This window comes from Sus scrofa, chromosome X (genome assembly GCF_000003025.6).
Source record: "Sus scrofa isolate TJ Tabasco breed Duroc chromosome X, Sscrofa11.1, whole genome shotgun sequence".
In the NCBI taxonomy this organism is placed as follows: Eukaryota; Metazoa; Chordata; class Mammalia; order Artiodactyla; family Suidae; genus Sus; species Sus scrofa.
In genome coordinates this window covers 67,357,410-67,371,854 of record NC_010461.5, presented here as the reverse complement: position 1 = coordinate 67,371,854, position 14,445 = coordinate 67,357,410, and the positions used below count along the sequence as shown (strand labels likewise).

General features: G+C 37.0%; 1 protein-coding gene across 6 annotated transcripts in view; it reads left to right on the top strand.

The window, feature by feature from the left end:
* The window catches only part of RPS6KA6 (ribosomal protein S6 kinase A6), a 180,431-nt gene that overhangs the window by 43,260 nt on the left and 122,726 nt on the right, over positions 1-14,445 (top strand). The window lies entirely within an intron of this gene.

Here is a 14,445-nt window from a genome sequence, read left to right as displayed (position 1 = left end):
CAAGATTGTGTCAGGTAACTGTTCTGTTAATAGCAAATGAACATTCAGTATCCTGCATTTGTATTTTCTTCTCCTAATGATTGCTTATTTTGATAACCATGTTTTTGTATGGATGATTTCATACCTTTACTGAATATTTACATTCACTGGTGAGCTTTCTCATTTGTTTTCTTATTTCTAGTTTTGTTGTTTTTCTTTTCCACATAGAGAAGTTCCATTACCATTTGTTATAAAGCTGGTTTGGTGCTGCTGAGTTCTCTTACCTTTGCTGTCTGTAAAGCTTTGCTTTCTCCATCCAGTCTTAAGGAGAGCCTTGATGGATAGAGTGTTATTGGCTGTAGGTTTTACCTTTCATCTCTTTAAGTATATCAGGCCACTCCCTTCTGGCCTGCATAATTTCTGCTGAAAAATCAGCTGATAACTGTTTTGGGGGTTCCTTTGTATGTTATTTGTTACTTTTCCCTAGTTGCTTTTAACATTTTCTCTTCATCTTTAATTTTTATCAATTTGATCAATATGTGTCTTATTGTGTTCCTCCTTGGATTTATCCTGTATAGGACTCACTGCACTATCTGGACTTCAGTATTTCCTTCTCATGTTAGGGAATTGTTCAGCTATTATCTCTTAAAATATTTTTGCATGGAGTTCCTGTCAAGGTACAGCAGAAATGAATCCAACTCAGAACCATGAGGTTGTGGGTTTGATCCCTGGCTTTTCTCAGTGGGTTAAGGATCTGGTGTTGCCATGAGTTGTAGTGTAGGTGGCAAATACAGGCTCAGATCTGGCATTGCTGTGGCTGTGGTGTAGGCCGGCGGCTATAGGTCCAATTAGACCCCTAGCCTGGGATCCTCCATATGCCATGGGTGCGGTCCTAAAAAGACAAAAAGACAAAAAAAAATTTTTTTGCAGGCCACTTCCCTCTCTCTTCTCCTCCTGGGACCCCTAAAGTGTGAATGTTGTTGGTGTGTTTAATGTTGTTCCAGAGGTCTCTAAGACTGTCCTCATTTCTTTTCATTTTTTAAAAATATTTTGTTCCACAGTACTGATTTCCACTAGTCTGTCTTCCAGCTTACTCATTATTCCCTCTGTCTCATTTATTCTGATATTAATCCCTTCTATTCTTTTTTTAAATTTCAATTATCATATTGTTCATCTCTGTTCTTTAAATCCTCTAATTCTTCATTAAACATTTCTTCTGTCTTTTCGGTCTTGGCCTCCATTATTTTTCTGAGCTGTTTGATCATCTTTACTATCATTACTCCAAATTCTTTTTCAGATAAATTGCCTGTTTCCACCTACTTTGTTGTTCTTCTGAGGTTTTATCTTGTTCCTTTTCTGGAACATATTTCTTTGCTGTCTTATTTTATCTAACTTTCTGTGTCTGTGGTCTCTGTTCTGTAGGCTGCAGGATCATAATTCCTCTTGCTTCAGGTGTCTGCCCTCTGTTTGAGGTTGCTTCAGGGGCTTGTGCATGATTCCTGGTGGGAGGATCTGGTGCCTGCCCACTTGTGGGGGGAGCTGGATATTTTTTAGTTCTGGTAGGCAGGGCTATGTCAAGTGATATTTTTAGAGGTGGCTAAGTATGGACTGGGTATAACTTTAGGAAGCCTATCTGCTGATAGATGGGGCTGTGTTCTACCCTGTTGGTTTTTTGGCCTTTGGCTTCCCAGCACCAAAATCCTCGAGCTTTTGGATAGGATGAGGTTTCAATGATAACCTACAAGGAGAGCTCATGCCAAAAAATATTCCTTAGGTCTTTGCCCCCTTGCCTCCTCCAAGGTTTGCAGATAGGTAGTATGGCCCAGGCTTATGTGGAGTCCCTGCTTTTTTCCTGCATTCTGGTGTGCTTGAGACCTTGTACAGGACTCTGTTTTCCCGAGTCTTGTGGAGCTCCTTCAGTAAAGCCCCAGTGGTCTTCAAAGCCAAATGCTCTGACGGCTCCCCTTTTGTTCCTACTCCCCCAGGTTGGGGAGCCTGATGTCAGGCTCAGATCTCTCACTCCTCTAGGAGAACCTCTGCAATATAATTATTTTCCAGTTTGTGGGTTGCCCACCTAGCAAGTACAGCATTTCATTATATTGCTAAAGTGCCCCTCCTACAATTTTATTGTGGCCTTTTCCTTGTCTTAGGATGTTGAATGTATTTTTTGGTAGTTTCCAGTCTTTTTTATTGATAGTTGTTCAGTAGGTAGTTGTGATTTTGGTGTTTTCCTCAGAGGAGGTGAGCTCAAGTCCTTCTACTTCACTATCTTGTCTCCTCCTCTGTTTTGGACTGATTTAGGTTACTAGTTTAGTCCATCTCAGTTATTGTAGGTTTAGGCTTTCACAGTCATTTGATTGCTTTTCTTAAATTAAAACAAAAAATTAAAATACTCCCCACACTCTATGTATATCTAGCATATGTTTTAGAAAAGTTGAATATAATTAATATAATATTAGTATGTCTAGATTTGTTATGAGGAATTGATTCATTTCTCAAGACAGCCTTGACATTTGGTAAGTATTAAGCAACAAGTCACTGATAAAAGATACCCGAAATCATATTTCACTGCCTAGTCCTATGCTTCTCCCAGCATTGTCCAGATGAGAAGAAAATATGTTATGATTCTTCTTTAGTAGATGTCCAATGTGAGTTAATTTTTTGTGTTGTCAAAATAAGCATAGATGTCTTATATTTGGCAGCTTATGGCCCATTTATATTTATATTTAAAGTTTGTATGGATGATTATTATTCCCTGAAATAATATACATATTTTTAGTGCTACCAGTATTTTAGTAATTTTAAAAAAGATTGACTAATTATTAGATTTTTGTTGATTTCATTAGTATATGTTCAGCCATAAGTTTAGCGTCTAAATTTAAATATGTGTGTGTATGTGTGTGTGTGCATTTTATGGTCACACCCACAGCATATGGAGGCTCCCAGGCCAGAGACTGAATCCAAACTGCAGCTGTGACCTTGGCCTCAGCAGAGGCAATGCTTGATCCTTTAACTCACTGCACTGGGCTGGGGATTGTACCCATACCTCCATACAACCCAAGCCACTGCAGTCAGAATCTTAACCCATGGTGTCAGAGTAGGGACTTATGACTTATATTTTTATTACTCAGAAATATAAATGTTACATTTAACTGAAAATGTATGTTCAAAAAACAAAACTGATTTCATAACATTTTTAAACCCTAAATTTCTAATTTTGAAACAATTCTTGACATGTATCTCTCAGAATCCTTTAGAAAATTACTTTCACAAGTTTTATTTTACTTAAATTTATGTGTGGACATAAGTAGAAAGTATTTTAATTTGGAAAGCCTGCTTCCTATATGGTGAATGCTTTTCCTTCCTCTCTTTGTCTTTCCAGTTTGATAGATGTTTAGCTTTGCTGTGCTTCAGATATTTTTCTTCCCTTTCAAAGCTGATACTTGCTTTTGCTTTTTATTCACTTACCTCTGGGTAAAAACAGGCCCTTGTACTACAGATATGCAAAACTCTTAGATAAACAATTATCGTTCAACTAAATGTTCATGGACAGTTTCTATAAGGTGAGGTTGTATGCTGCACCATATTGGCTGCAAAGACTTACAGTGCAATTAAGTTTAATAACTTTAGTTTTTTATAGATGTTTCATGGTTTTCAAAATTTTCAGTTGACTCTCATAACCTAGAAATGGATTTGGCAGGTTTTATTCCCGTTTTATATATGAGGCAACTAATGTCTAATACGTATAATAAACTGACCCAAGTGGGAACTAGTTTGTCACTCTTCTTGTTTTTTCAGTCATCAATACAAATTGATACAGTTTTGAAAACTTAAGTATTATGCAGTTACTTTGCAATGTATATATCATTTGATGTGTTTAGTTCACCCTAGTTGTGTTTTGATATTTGCAGTGTTATTTCTGTTAGCCTTCTCTCTCTCTTTTTTTTTTTTTTTTTTTTTTTTTGTATTTTTGCCTTTTTGCCTTTACTTGAGCCGCTCCTGTGGCATATGGAAGTTCCCAGGCTATGGGTTGAATTGGAGCTGTAGCCACTGGCGTACGCCAGAACCATAGCAACGCAGGATCCGAGCTGCATCTGCGACCTATACCACAGCTCACGGCAATGCTGGATCCGTAACCCACTGAGCAAGGCCAGTGATCGAACCCACAACCTCATGGTTCCCAGTCGGACTTGTTAACCACTGCGCCACGACAGGAACTCCTTTTAGCCTTCTTTCAAAGTGTGCTGATACTTGGCTTGGTTTTCAGTGATCCTGGATTATACTGCATGAGAAGGGTACCTCAAGATGCTTTTCCAGATATCTGCATGTATGTATTAACAAATTTGTAATTTAAGTGCTCCATGGAATTTCAGAGTGATTAAACTCGCCTACATACCCACAAATAAAGTAAATGTTTTAAACAGATGAATTATTACATAAAAAAACAATTTAGCTTTATAAGTCCCTCTTCTTTTGTTTCGACATGTTTTCTGGTGGTATCTATGCTCCCTCTGTTCCACAGTCCTGTGAAACTTTTGTAATAGAGTTATATAGCACGTCTTCCTAATAGGTTGTCATTAGCTTATTCTCCTTCTGATTAACAGGTGATTTCTTCCTCCTAGTCAATTCACTTGTCAAAAAATGGAGCAGTGGTGTATTTGGTAGTTCATCTTATACTTTATCAGTATGTTTTTCCAGTGTTACACCATTGTTGGCTCCCTAAATTGTAAAGATGATCATAGATTGTTGAGGTCAGAGCATATGAGTTTCGTTGTGGTTGAGCCCACGTATTTTCTTTTTTTGTTTATTGATAATTAATATGAAGTCTCCCCCCAAGCTAAAATAAAACTAACTCATAATTCTTCTTGCCTAAACTTTGTCATTTGATGTTGGAAAGAATAGTAGTCCCTATTTCAAAGTTATTGAATCTTAATTTTACAGTAGCAACACAGATTGACTATGATTAGGTACTGTGTTTAAGTTTGCTGGGGCTGCCATAACTAACTGCCATATCCTAGGTAACTTAAATAACAGATTTGTTTTCTCACAATTCTAGAGGCTAGAAGTCCAAGGTCAAGGTGGTGGCAGGGTTGGTTTCTTCTGAGGCCTCTCTGCTTGACTTGTAGATGGCTGTCTTTTCCCTGTGCCTTCACATTGTTTTTCCTCTGCATGTGTCTGTGCCTTGATCTCTGCTTCTTATAAAAACACCAGTCATATTAGATTAGGGCCCACCCTATTGACCTAATGTTACCTAATTACCTCTTTAAAGGTCCTATTTCCAAATACAGTCCCATTCTGAAGTACTATGGGTTAGGACTGCAGCATATGCATTTGAGAGGACACATTTCAGTCCATAATTTATTGTATACCTTTTTATTTTATTAAGGGATGTGGTATTTCTGACAAAGTTTGCTATCCTCAAGTCTACATTTCATCTCTCTATCCCCAGTGTGTAGTATAGTGCCTAATAAACAGCATGTGCTTCATGAATGTTGTTGATTTTTTTTGAATGAGTGGTTAAATACAGAGAAAAGGGTATATTATGAGAAGATAATGTGATATATCACAACTTTATTATACCAGGATAGGAAAAAATTTTTAGAAGATGATTCACTCTTAGGAAAAACAAATGGGTTACTGATAATACATTACCACCTTATCATGAGCTAGATTTCTACTGCTGTCAAGCTTACAGAATCGTGTAGAACCAGAAGAAAGCAAGGTGGAGGAAGCAAAGAGTAGTGCAGATGAGGAAAAAAGGAACACTTTAATAGTAAGCATCAGTAAGTACAGACTTGGAGAAGCTGAGAAATATTAGGCAGTAGATAAGAATGAAGTGGGTGGGAGCAGATAAAATAAGACCAATATTAGAAGTGATGGCATGGAAGTGTATCGGATAATTGGACACTACAAAATAGTGGCATACAAATAATAAAACATTTCTGTAATATTTAGCCATTTGTGGGTGTGTATATATGTATTCATATGCATATCTATCTATGTAAATATATCTGTATATCTTAGAAACACCTAAATAATGTTTTCCACTTCTTACTATGAATGAGAATCATTTGGGAATGTTTTTAAAAATACATATATGCCTATACCCCATTCTAGTTCTAATGACCATAATCTTGAGGGTGGAACTCAAACATCTATATTAAATGAATATTTATTCATAAGTAATTTTTATTTGGAACTAGGGCATTGTAAACTAATGTATACTTAAAGACAAACTAGCCATAATTTAGTAATATGGTACAATATATTTGTTTGCCTAGGAATATATGTCTATAAAAGGCAGATGGACAACCAGTAGGTTAATATCAGCATTTTTTTAAAAGTACAGATTCTGGGTTCATTATGCCCTTCATTTGTGTTGAGTACAACACAGTGTAATAAAAATATCAATCATAAATAATCTGGTAACATGTTTATATTCTTCACACTCTAAGGGAAAATGCTTATATTATCAAATTTAGATATATTGTCATCACGAAGTCAGTTCTATTCAAAATTGAGGTAATTCTATTATTTAGAATGAATCTCCCATTTCCATATTTCCGTTTTATGTTTAAATAAATTATGCAATTTTATTTTCTCTTTTTTAAAAAAAGTAATTTTAATTTTGAGGGTTTCTTTGCCTTATTTTCAAAACACCCTTTTATTTAATTATTTATTTATTTTTTATTTATTTATTTTGATTTCCCCTGTACAGCATGCGGACCAAGTTACACAAACATGTATACATAATTTTTCCTCCCATTATTGTGTTTTGATGTAAGTATCTAGACATAGTTTTCAATGAAACACAGCAGGATCTCATTGTAAATCCACTCCAAGAGCAATAGTTTGCATCCCTTAACCCCAAGCTCCCGATCCCTCCCTCTCCCCTCGGGCAGCCACAAGTCTATTCTCCAAGTCTATGATTGGCTTTTCTGTGGAAACGTTCATTTGCGCTGTGTATTAGATTCCAGTTATAAGTGATATCATATAGTCTTTATCTTTTTCTTTCTCACTTATGTCACTCCGGATGAGGGTCTCTCGTTCCATCCATATAGCAACAAATGGCATTATGTCGTTCTTTATGGCTGAGTAGTATTCCATTTTTTATATATACCACATCTTCCTAATCCAATCATCTGTTGATGGACATTTGGGTAGTTTCCAGCTCTTGGCTATTGTGAATAGAGCTGCAATGAACATGTGGGGACATGTGTCTTTTTTAAGGAAGGTTTTGTCCAGATTTATGCCCAAGAGTGGGATTCCTGGGTCATATGGTAGTTCTATGTACACATTTCTAGGGTACCTCCATACTGTTCTCCATAGGGGTTGTATCAGCTTGCATTCCCACCAACAGTGCAAGAGAGTTTGCTTTTCTCCACACCCCCTCCAGCATTTGTTATTTGTGGACTTATTCATGATGGCCATTCTGACCAGTGTGAGGTGGTATCTCATGGTAGTTTTGATTTGCATTTCTCTAATAATCAGGGATGTTGAGCATTTTTTCATGTGCTTGTTGGCCATCTGTATATCTTCCTTGGGGAAATGTCTATTCAGGTCTTTTGCCCATTTTTCAGTTGGGTGGTTGGCTTTTTGCTGTTGAGTTGTATAAGTTGCATGTATATCCTAGAAATTAAGCCCTTGTCATTAGCATCCTTTGAAACTATTTTCTCCCATTCTGTAATGTCCTTTTCTTTTCTTTTTGGTTTCCTTTGCTGTGCCAAAGCTTGTCAGTTTGATTAGGTCCCATTGGTTTATTTTTGCTCAAATTTTTGTTACCTTGGGAGAATGACCTGAGAAAATATTCATGAGGTTGATGTCAGAGAATGGTTTGCCAATGTTCTCTTCCAAGAATTTGATGGTGTCTTGTCTTATATTTAAGTCTTTCAGCCATTTTGAGTTTATTTTTGTGCATGGTGTGAGGGTGTATTCTAGTTTCATTGCTTTGCATGCAGCTGTCCAGTTTTCCCAGCAATTCCTGCTGAATAGACTTTCTTTTTCCCATTTTATGCTCTTGCCTCATTTTTCAAAGATTAATTGGCCATAGGCATCAGGGTTTATTTCGGCGTTCTCTATTCTGTTCCATTGGTCTGTCTGTCTGTTTTGATACCAGTACCACACTGTCTTGATGACTGTGGCTTTGGAATGTTCCCTGAAATCTGGGAGAGTTATGCCTCCTGCTTGGTTTTTGTTTCTCAGAATTGCTTTGGCAATTCTGGGTCTTTTGTTGTTCCATGTAAATGTTTGGACTGTTTGTTGTAGTGCTGTTAAAAATGTCATGGGTAATTTGATAGGGATTGAATTGAAGCTGTAGATTGCTTTGTGTAGTATGGCCATTTTTACAATATTAATTTTTCCAATCCATGAACATGGTATATCTTTCCATTTCTTTACATCTTCTTTAATTTCCTTGATTAAAGTTTTATAGTTCTCAGCATGTATGTCCTTTACCTCCTTGGCCAGATGTATTCTCAGGTATTTGGTTTTTTGAGGTGCAATATTAAAAGTAATTGTATTTTGTATTACTTTTCTAATATTTCATTGTTAGTATACAGAAACATGATTGGTTTCTGGATGTTAATCGTATATCTTGCTACTTTGCTGAATTTGTGGAACAGTTCAAGTAGTTTTTGGGTTGAGTCCTTAGGGTTTTCTATATATAGTATCATGTCATCTGCATACAGTGACAGTGTTACCTCTTCTATTACTATGTGGATGCCTTTTTTTTTTGTTTGTTTGTCTAATTGCTAGGACTTGTAAAACTATCTTGAATAACAGTGGTAAGAGTGCACATCCTTTTCTCATTCCTGATTTTAGTGGAAAGTTTTTCAGCTTTTCCCCATTGAGTATTATTTTTGCTGTGGGTTAGTCATAAATGGCTTTGATTATGTTCCCTCTATACCACTTTGGCGAGATTTTTTTTTATCACAAATGGATGTTGGACCTTGTCAAATGCTTTTTTTTGAAATCTATTGAGATGATCATGGAGTTTTTGACTTTTCTTTTTTGAATGTGGTGTATAATGTCGATGGATTTATGTATGTTGAGCCATCCTTTTGAACCTTGGATGAACCCCACCTGGTCATGGTGTATGATCTTTTTTGATATGTTGTTGGATTCAGATGGCTAAAAGTTTTTTGAGAATTTTTGCGTCTATATTCATCAAATATATTGGCCTATAGTTTTCTTTCTTGGTGATATCTTCATGTGGTTTTGCAAGTGGGGTGATGGTGGTGTCATAAAATGTCTTTCGGAGTGTTCCTTCTTCCTCAACCTTTTGAAAAAGTTTAAGGAGGATGGGCACCAGATCCTCTTTGTATGTTTGTTAGATTTCTTCTGTGAAGCCATCTGGTCCTGGGCTTTTATTTTTAGGGAGTGTTTTAAGACATACTCAATTTCATTTCTAGTGATCAGTGTGGTCAGTTGGTCTATTTCTTCTTGATTCAGTTTTCGCAGGCTATAAGACTCTAGAAAGTTGTCCATTTCTTCCAGCTTGTCAAATTTTTTGGCATATAATTGTTCATAGTATTATATATATATTTTTTGTATTTCTGCAGTATCCGTTGTGATTTCTCCTTTTTCACTTCTGATTTTGTTTATTTGGTTTCATTCTCTCCTCTTCCTAGTGAGTCTAGCCAGCGGTTTGTCAATTTTGTTCATCTTTTCAAAGAACCAGCTCTTGGTTTTATTAATTTTCTCTCTTTTGTTTTGAATCTATATTTTTTTGATTTCCTCATTGATCTTTATGATTTCCTTCCTTCTGCTGACTTTAGGTTTTTTGTGTTCTTTTTCTAATTTGTTTATGTGAAGGATTAAGTTGTCAATTTGAGATGTTCCTTCTTTTTTAAGGAAGGCCTCTATCGCTATGAATTTCCCTGTGTGCACTGCTTTTGCGGCATCCCATAGATTTTGAGAGGTTGTGCCTTCATTTTAATTTGTCTTGAAGTATTTTTTAATTTCCTCCTTGATTTCCTCATTGACCCATTGATTTTTTTAGTAGCATGTTGTTTAGTCTCCATGTAGTAGGTTTTTTCTCATTTCTTTTCCTGTGGTTGATTTCTAGTTTCATGGCATTGTGGATAGAGAAGATACTTGAAATAATTTCTATGCTCCTAAATTTGTTGAGGTTAGCTTTGTGCCCCAATATGTAATCCATTCTTGAGAATGTTCCATGCACACTTGAGAAGAATATGTATTCTGATATTTTGTGACGTAGTGTCCTGAAGATGTCAATTAAGTCTAATTTTTCTATTGTTTCCTTTAGGATCTCTGTTGCTTTATTGGTTTTCTGTCTAGGTGGTCTGTCCATTGATGTGAGTGGGGTGTTAGAGTTTCCTACTATGATTGTATTTCCATCAATTTCTCCTTTTATGTCTGTTAGTTTTTGTTGTATGTATCTGGGTGCTTCTGTATTTGGGGCATATATTTTGACGATAGTGATATTGTCTTCGTGAATGGATCCCTTAATCATTAAATAGTGTCCTTCTTTGTCTTTCTTTATACCTTTTGTTTTAAATTCTGCTTCTTCTGATATGAGTATGGCAACTCTTCCTTTCCTGTCCTGTCCATTGGCAGGAAATATCTTTTCCCACCCTCTCACTTTCAATCTACATGTGTCCTTTGCTCTAAGGTGAGTTTCTTGTAGGCAGCATATTTAAGTTTTTTGCATTTTTATGCACTCAGCCACTCTGTGTCTTTTGATTGGAGCATTCAGTGCATTGACATGTAAGGTGATGATTGATAGATGTTTATTTATTGCCATTTTAAACCTTGTTTTCCCATTGATTCTATGATTCTCCATTCTTTCTTTTTCTTGGTTGGATGGTCTCTAGTTATTTTCTGCTTGAGTGTTTTTCTTTTCATTTTTTTGCGAAGGTAATGTTTGATTTTGATTTGTGCTTGCCCTGTTTTTTAAGTATGTTAAACCCTTCCTATAACTCTGTATTTTAGCCTGATACTCCTGTAGGTTCATACACTTCATTACCATACTAAAATTAAAAAAAAAAGAAAATTAAAATAAGAATCTATTTATTTCCTTACTTTCCTTCCCCACATTTCATGATTTTGATGTCTCTTTTTTTCTTTTTAATTTTATTTTGTTTTAAACGTGCTCATGATTAGATCTGTATGCTGGCTTATTTGAGTGACTGCTGCCTTATTGTGGTTTCCTCCATCCTAGATCTTCCTCTCTCTCTCTCTCTTTTTTTTTTTTTTTTTTTTTTGATTTAGAGAAGCCCTTTCATCATTTCTTTTAGAATGAGTTTTGTATTGCTGTATTCTTTTAGCTTTTGTTTGTTGGAAAAAATTTTTATTTCCCCTTCTGTTTTAAATGATACTCTTGCATTCTAGGTTGCATATTTTTTCTTTCAGCGCTTTAAATATCTCTTGCCATTCCCTCCTGGCCTGTAGAGTTTTTGTAGAGAAATCAGCTGATAGCCTTATGGGGGTTCCCTTAAGGGAACATTTTGCCTTTCTCTTGCTGCCTTTAGGATCCTCTCTTTATTGTTAACTTTTGCCATTTTTATGATAATGTGTCTTGGTGTGGGTCTATTTGGATTCAACTTGTTTGGGGCCCTCTGTGCTTCCTGTATCTTGAACTCAGTATCCTTTAGATTTGGGAAGTTTCCAGCGATAATTTCTTCAAATATATTTTCCATCCCTTTTTCTTTTTCTACTCCTTCTGGAATTCCTATTATGCGTAGATTGACCCACTTTATATTATTCCATAGGTCTCTTATATTGCTTTCCTGTTTTTTGATTTGGTTTTCTGTCTGCTGTCCTGTTTGTGTGATTTCCAGAGGCAGGGCAGGCCAGGGTGGGGAAAGCCCCTGAGGTGGTTGGCTTCCTGTGAGTGGTGAGGCACTGCCATCCCTGGGATGGCAGGCGGCCTCAGGTCAGATGTGCTTGGGGCAGGGGAGGGGGGGATGCACTAGGCAGCACTGCTCTCTGCTAGCTGGTGGGCAAGTGTGCTTGCTGGGTGCAGGGAGTATTCTATGGCAGCCCACCCCTTCTCTCCCCTCCCCAACACTGGCACCTTGTCTCTCCTGCAGGTCCAGCTCTTCCCCCTGGTTCCCTCTGTTGTGGCTTTCCACTCCCCAGCCCTTACCGTATTGCTCCCTCCACCCACGACACACTGCTTCCTAGTCCCTCAGGCTGTCTCTGCACTATCAACCCCAACCCGCTCCCGGGGACCAATTTCTGGAGCCAGGGTATCGGTACCCAGCCCCCACCCAAGCATCTCAGTTTTTGGTGACTGTGCCAGTAGTTCAGATGATCTGTTCAGTTCTCACTCTGCTTTTCAGATCTCAGACCTACTGCTGCACTCTTCTTGGCGCCTGGATATGCCTCTGACTCAGTTGTTCTTTACATCAATTAGGTGACTTTCCAGGGTGTGGGTTCCCTTTCTCCTTCACAGTTCCCTTTCAGGAGTGCCAGTCCAGTCCTGATTCCCCTTCTCTCACTCTCCTCTTTTCTCTTGTTTTATCCGGTTATGTCACGAGATTCTTGCTGTTATTGGAGGTTTAAGTTCTTATGCCAGCGTTTAGTTGCTGTTCTCTGCAAGTGATTTAACATGTAGATGTGTTTTTATTGTTGTGTTTGTGGGAGAGGGCCAGCACATCCCCCTACTCTTCTGCCATCTTGTCTTCTCTCTAATTTTGAGGGTTTTTTATTGATTAATTTTACTTTTAAATATATCTTTCTTTTTCAAAATAAATGTTTTGTTCTTTTTTTATGAAATTGGTTTTTTTTTTTTTTTTGGCTGTCTGCTTCTGTAAGATGGCACAAGTAGTTTGCTAAGCATTAGGAATGCAGAGACGAATGTGATAGTACCTGAATACATGAAACTCATGTCTAGAGGGAGAGAAAAATGAAGTAATAAGTTGTTAAGACATAGTGTGACATGTCCATGGTGAATGGCTGCTGGGAAACATTATCTTTTCTAATATAGTAGCATTTTCATGTTCAAAATTTTATAGGTCCATACTGCTGAAAATCAAAAGACATATTGCATATTTAAAGGATGGGCATATGTAATTAGGAGAAGAGGCATTGGGAAGACATTTCCATTTGAAGACTTGCTTAGGTTTGTTGAAATTGAGTAGAATAGAGTATAGTTGTTTCCTAGCTCTAAATTTTTTCAAAAACTGGTGTCATTGTGATCCATGTTTATAATGATAATCTTAAACATGACAGAAACTGAAGTGCCTTCTTAAACATAAAAACACTGTGTTGTGTTCAATATAATATAACAGACTTGGAGGGAACATTAAAGAACCATGTAACATGATAGTTTTGTCATGTGAGAACACCGAGGTAGAATGGTTTGTAATTTGGCCAAGGCTGCTTACCTTATGCATGGCAGAGCTAGAGTGTATGACTTTCACCACCATCTCTTTTTTTTTTGATTACCAAAGCTTCCAATAAGTAAGTTTTTGTAATATTCTGTGACCATTACTTCATTCAAAATCTGTAGCGTAAAATCAGTTAACCATAATATTAATGAGTATACAATTTGATGTCGCTTCTGATATACATATACTATGTTGCAAAGGTGCATAAAGATATGCCATACTTTAATATAATCCCAAAATATCAGCCACAAAGCATATGTATTTGCATTAGAAAAGGTTCTTGACTGAAAAAAAAGACCCCTTGAAAAGGGTAAACTCACTCTCATAGATACTTAAAATTGAGTCTGGTGAAATAATATTTTGACATGTAAGAAACATCCACAGACAGTTTCAGGACTGATTCTTCATTTCTGACTGATGAGTGGTTCCTTAAAGCTAAAATCCCTCTTCTGGATACCCCTCTTGAAGGAGTGAATGTCTGACTGCCTATGTAACATGGAAGTTATTGTAGCTGCCGTGAAGCCTAGCTTATGTGGGACCATGCTGTTTTCCCACTTTGGCCACAGTCACCATTGATTTTAATCATTTAATTAATGGGTGAATTTATTGAGAACATTCTTGCAATCCAGACCAGAATTAATATGATATAATAGAAAGCTACCAAGACTTCTAGATATTGTGATTAACTAGCTATGCGAACTTAAACTCTGTCTCGGTTTTTTCTCCATACAGTCAGAAGGTTGGATAGTATGTCCCAACTCTTGTCATTTTGCGATATGTGATACATCTGAGGTTTTTCTCCCCATCCTAGCTACTGTCCTAGGAACTAGAATTACAGTTCACTTGAGTGTATTCTTGATATAGGCTCCTATATCAAGGAGCAGAAACACCCCTTGGGTGGCTTCCTTTCTGCCTGACTCAGGTCGTAGGAAATCTGGCATATAATAATTTTTATTTTTTAACAATGGCATCGGTAGCATATTTAAGTTCCATGGCTAGGGGTCAAATTGGAGCTGCAGCTGCAGGCCTACACCACAGCCACAACAACCAGATCCAAGCAGCATCTGTGACCTATGCCACAGCTTGTTGCAACACTGAATCTTTAACCCAC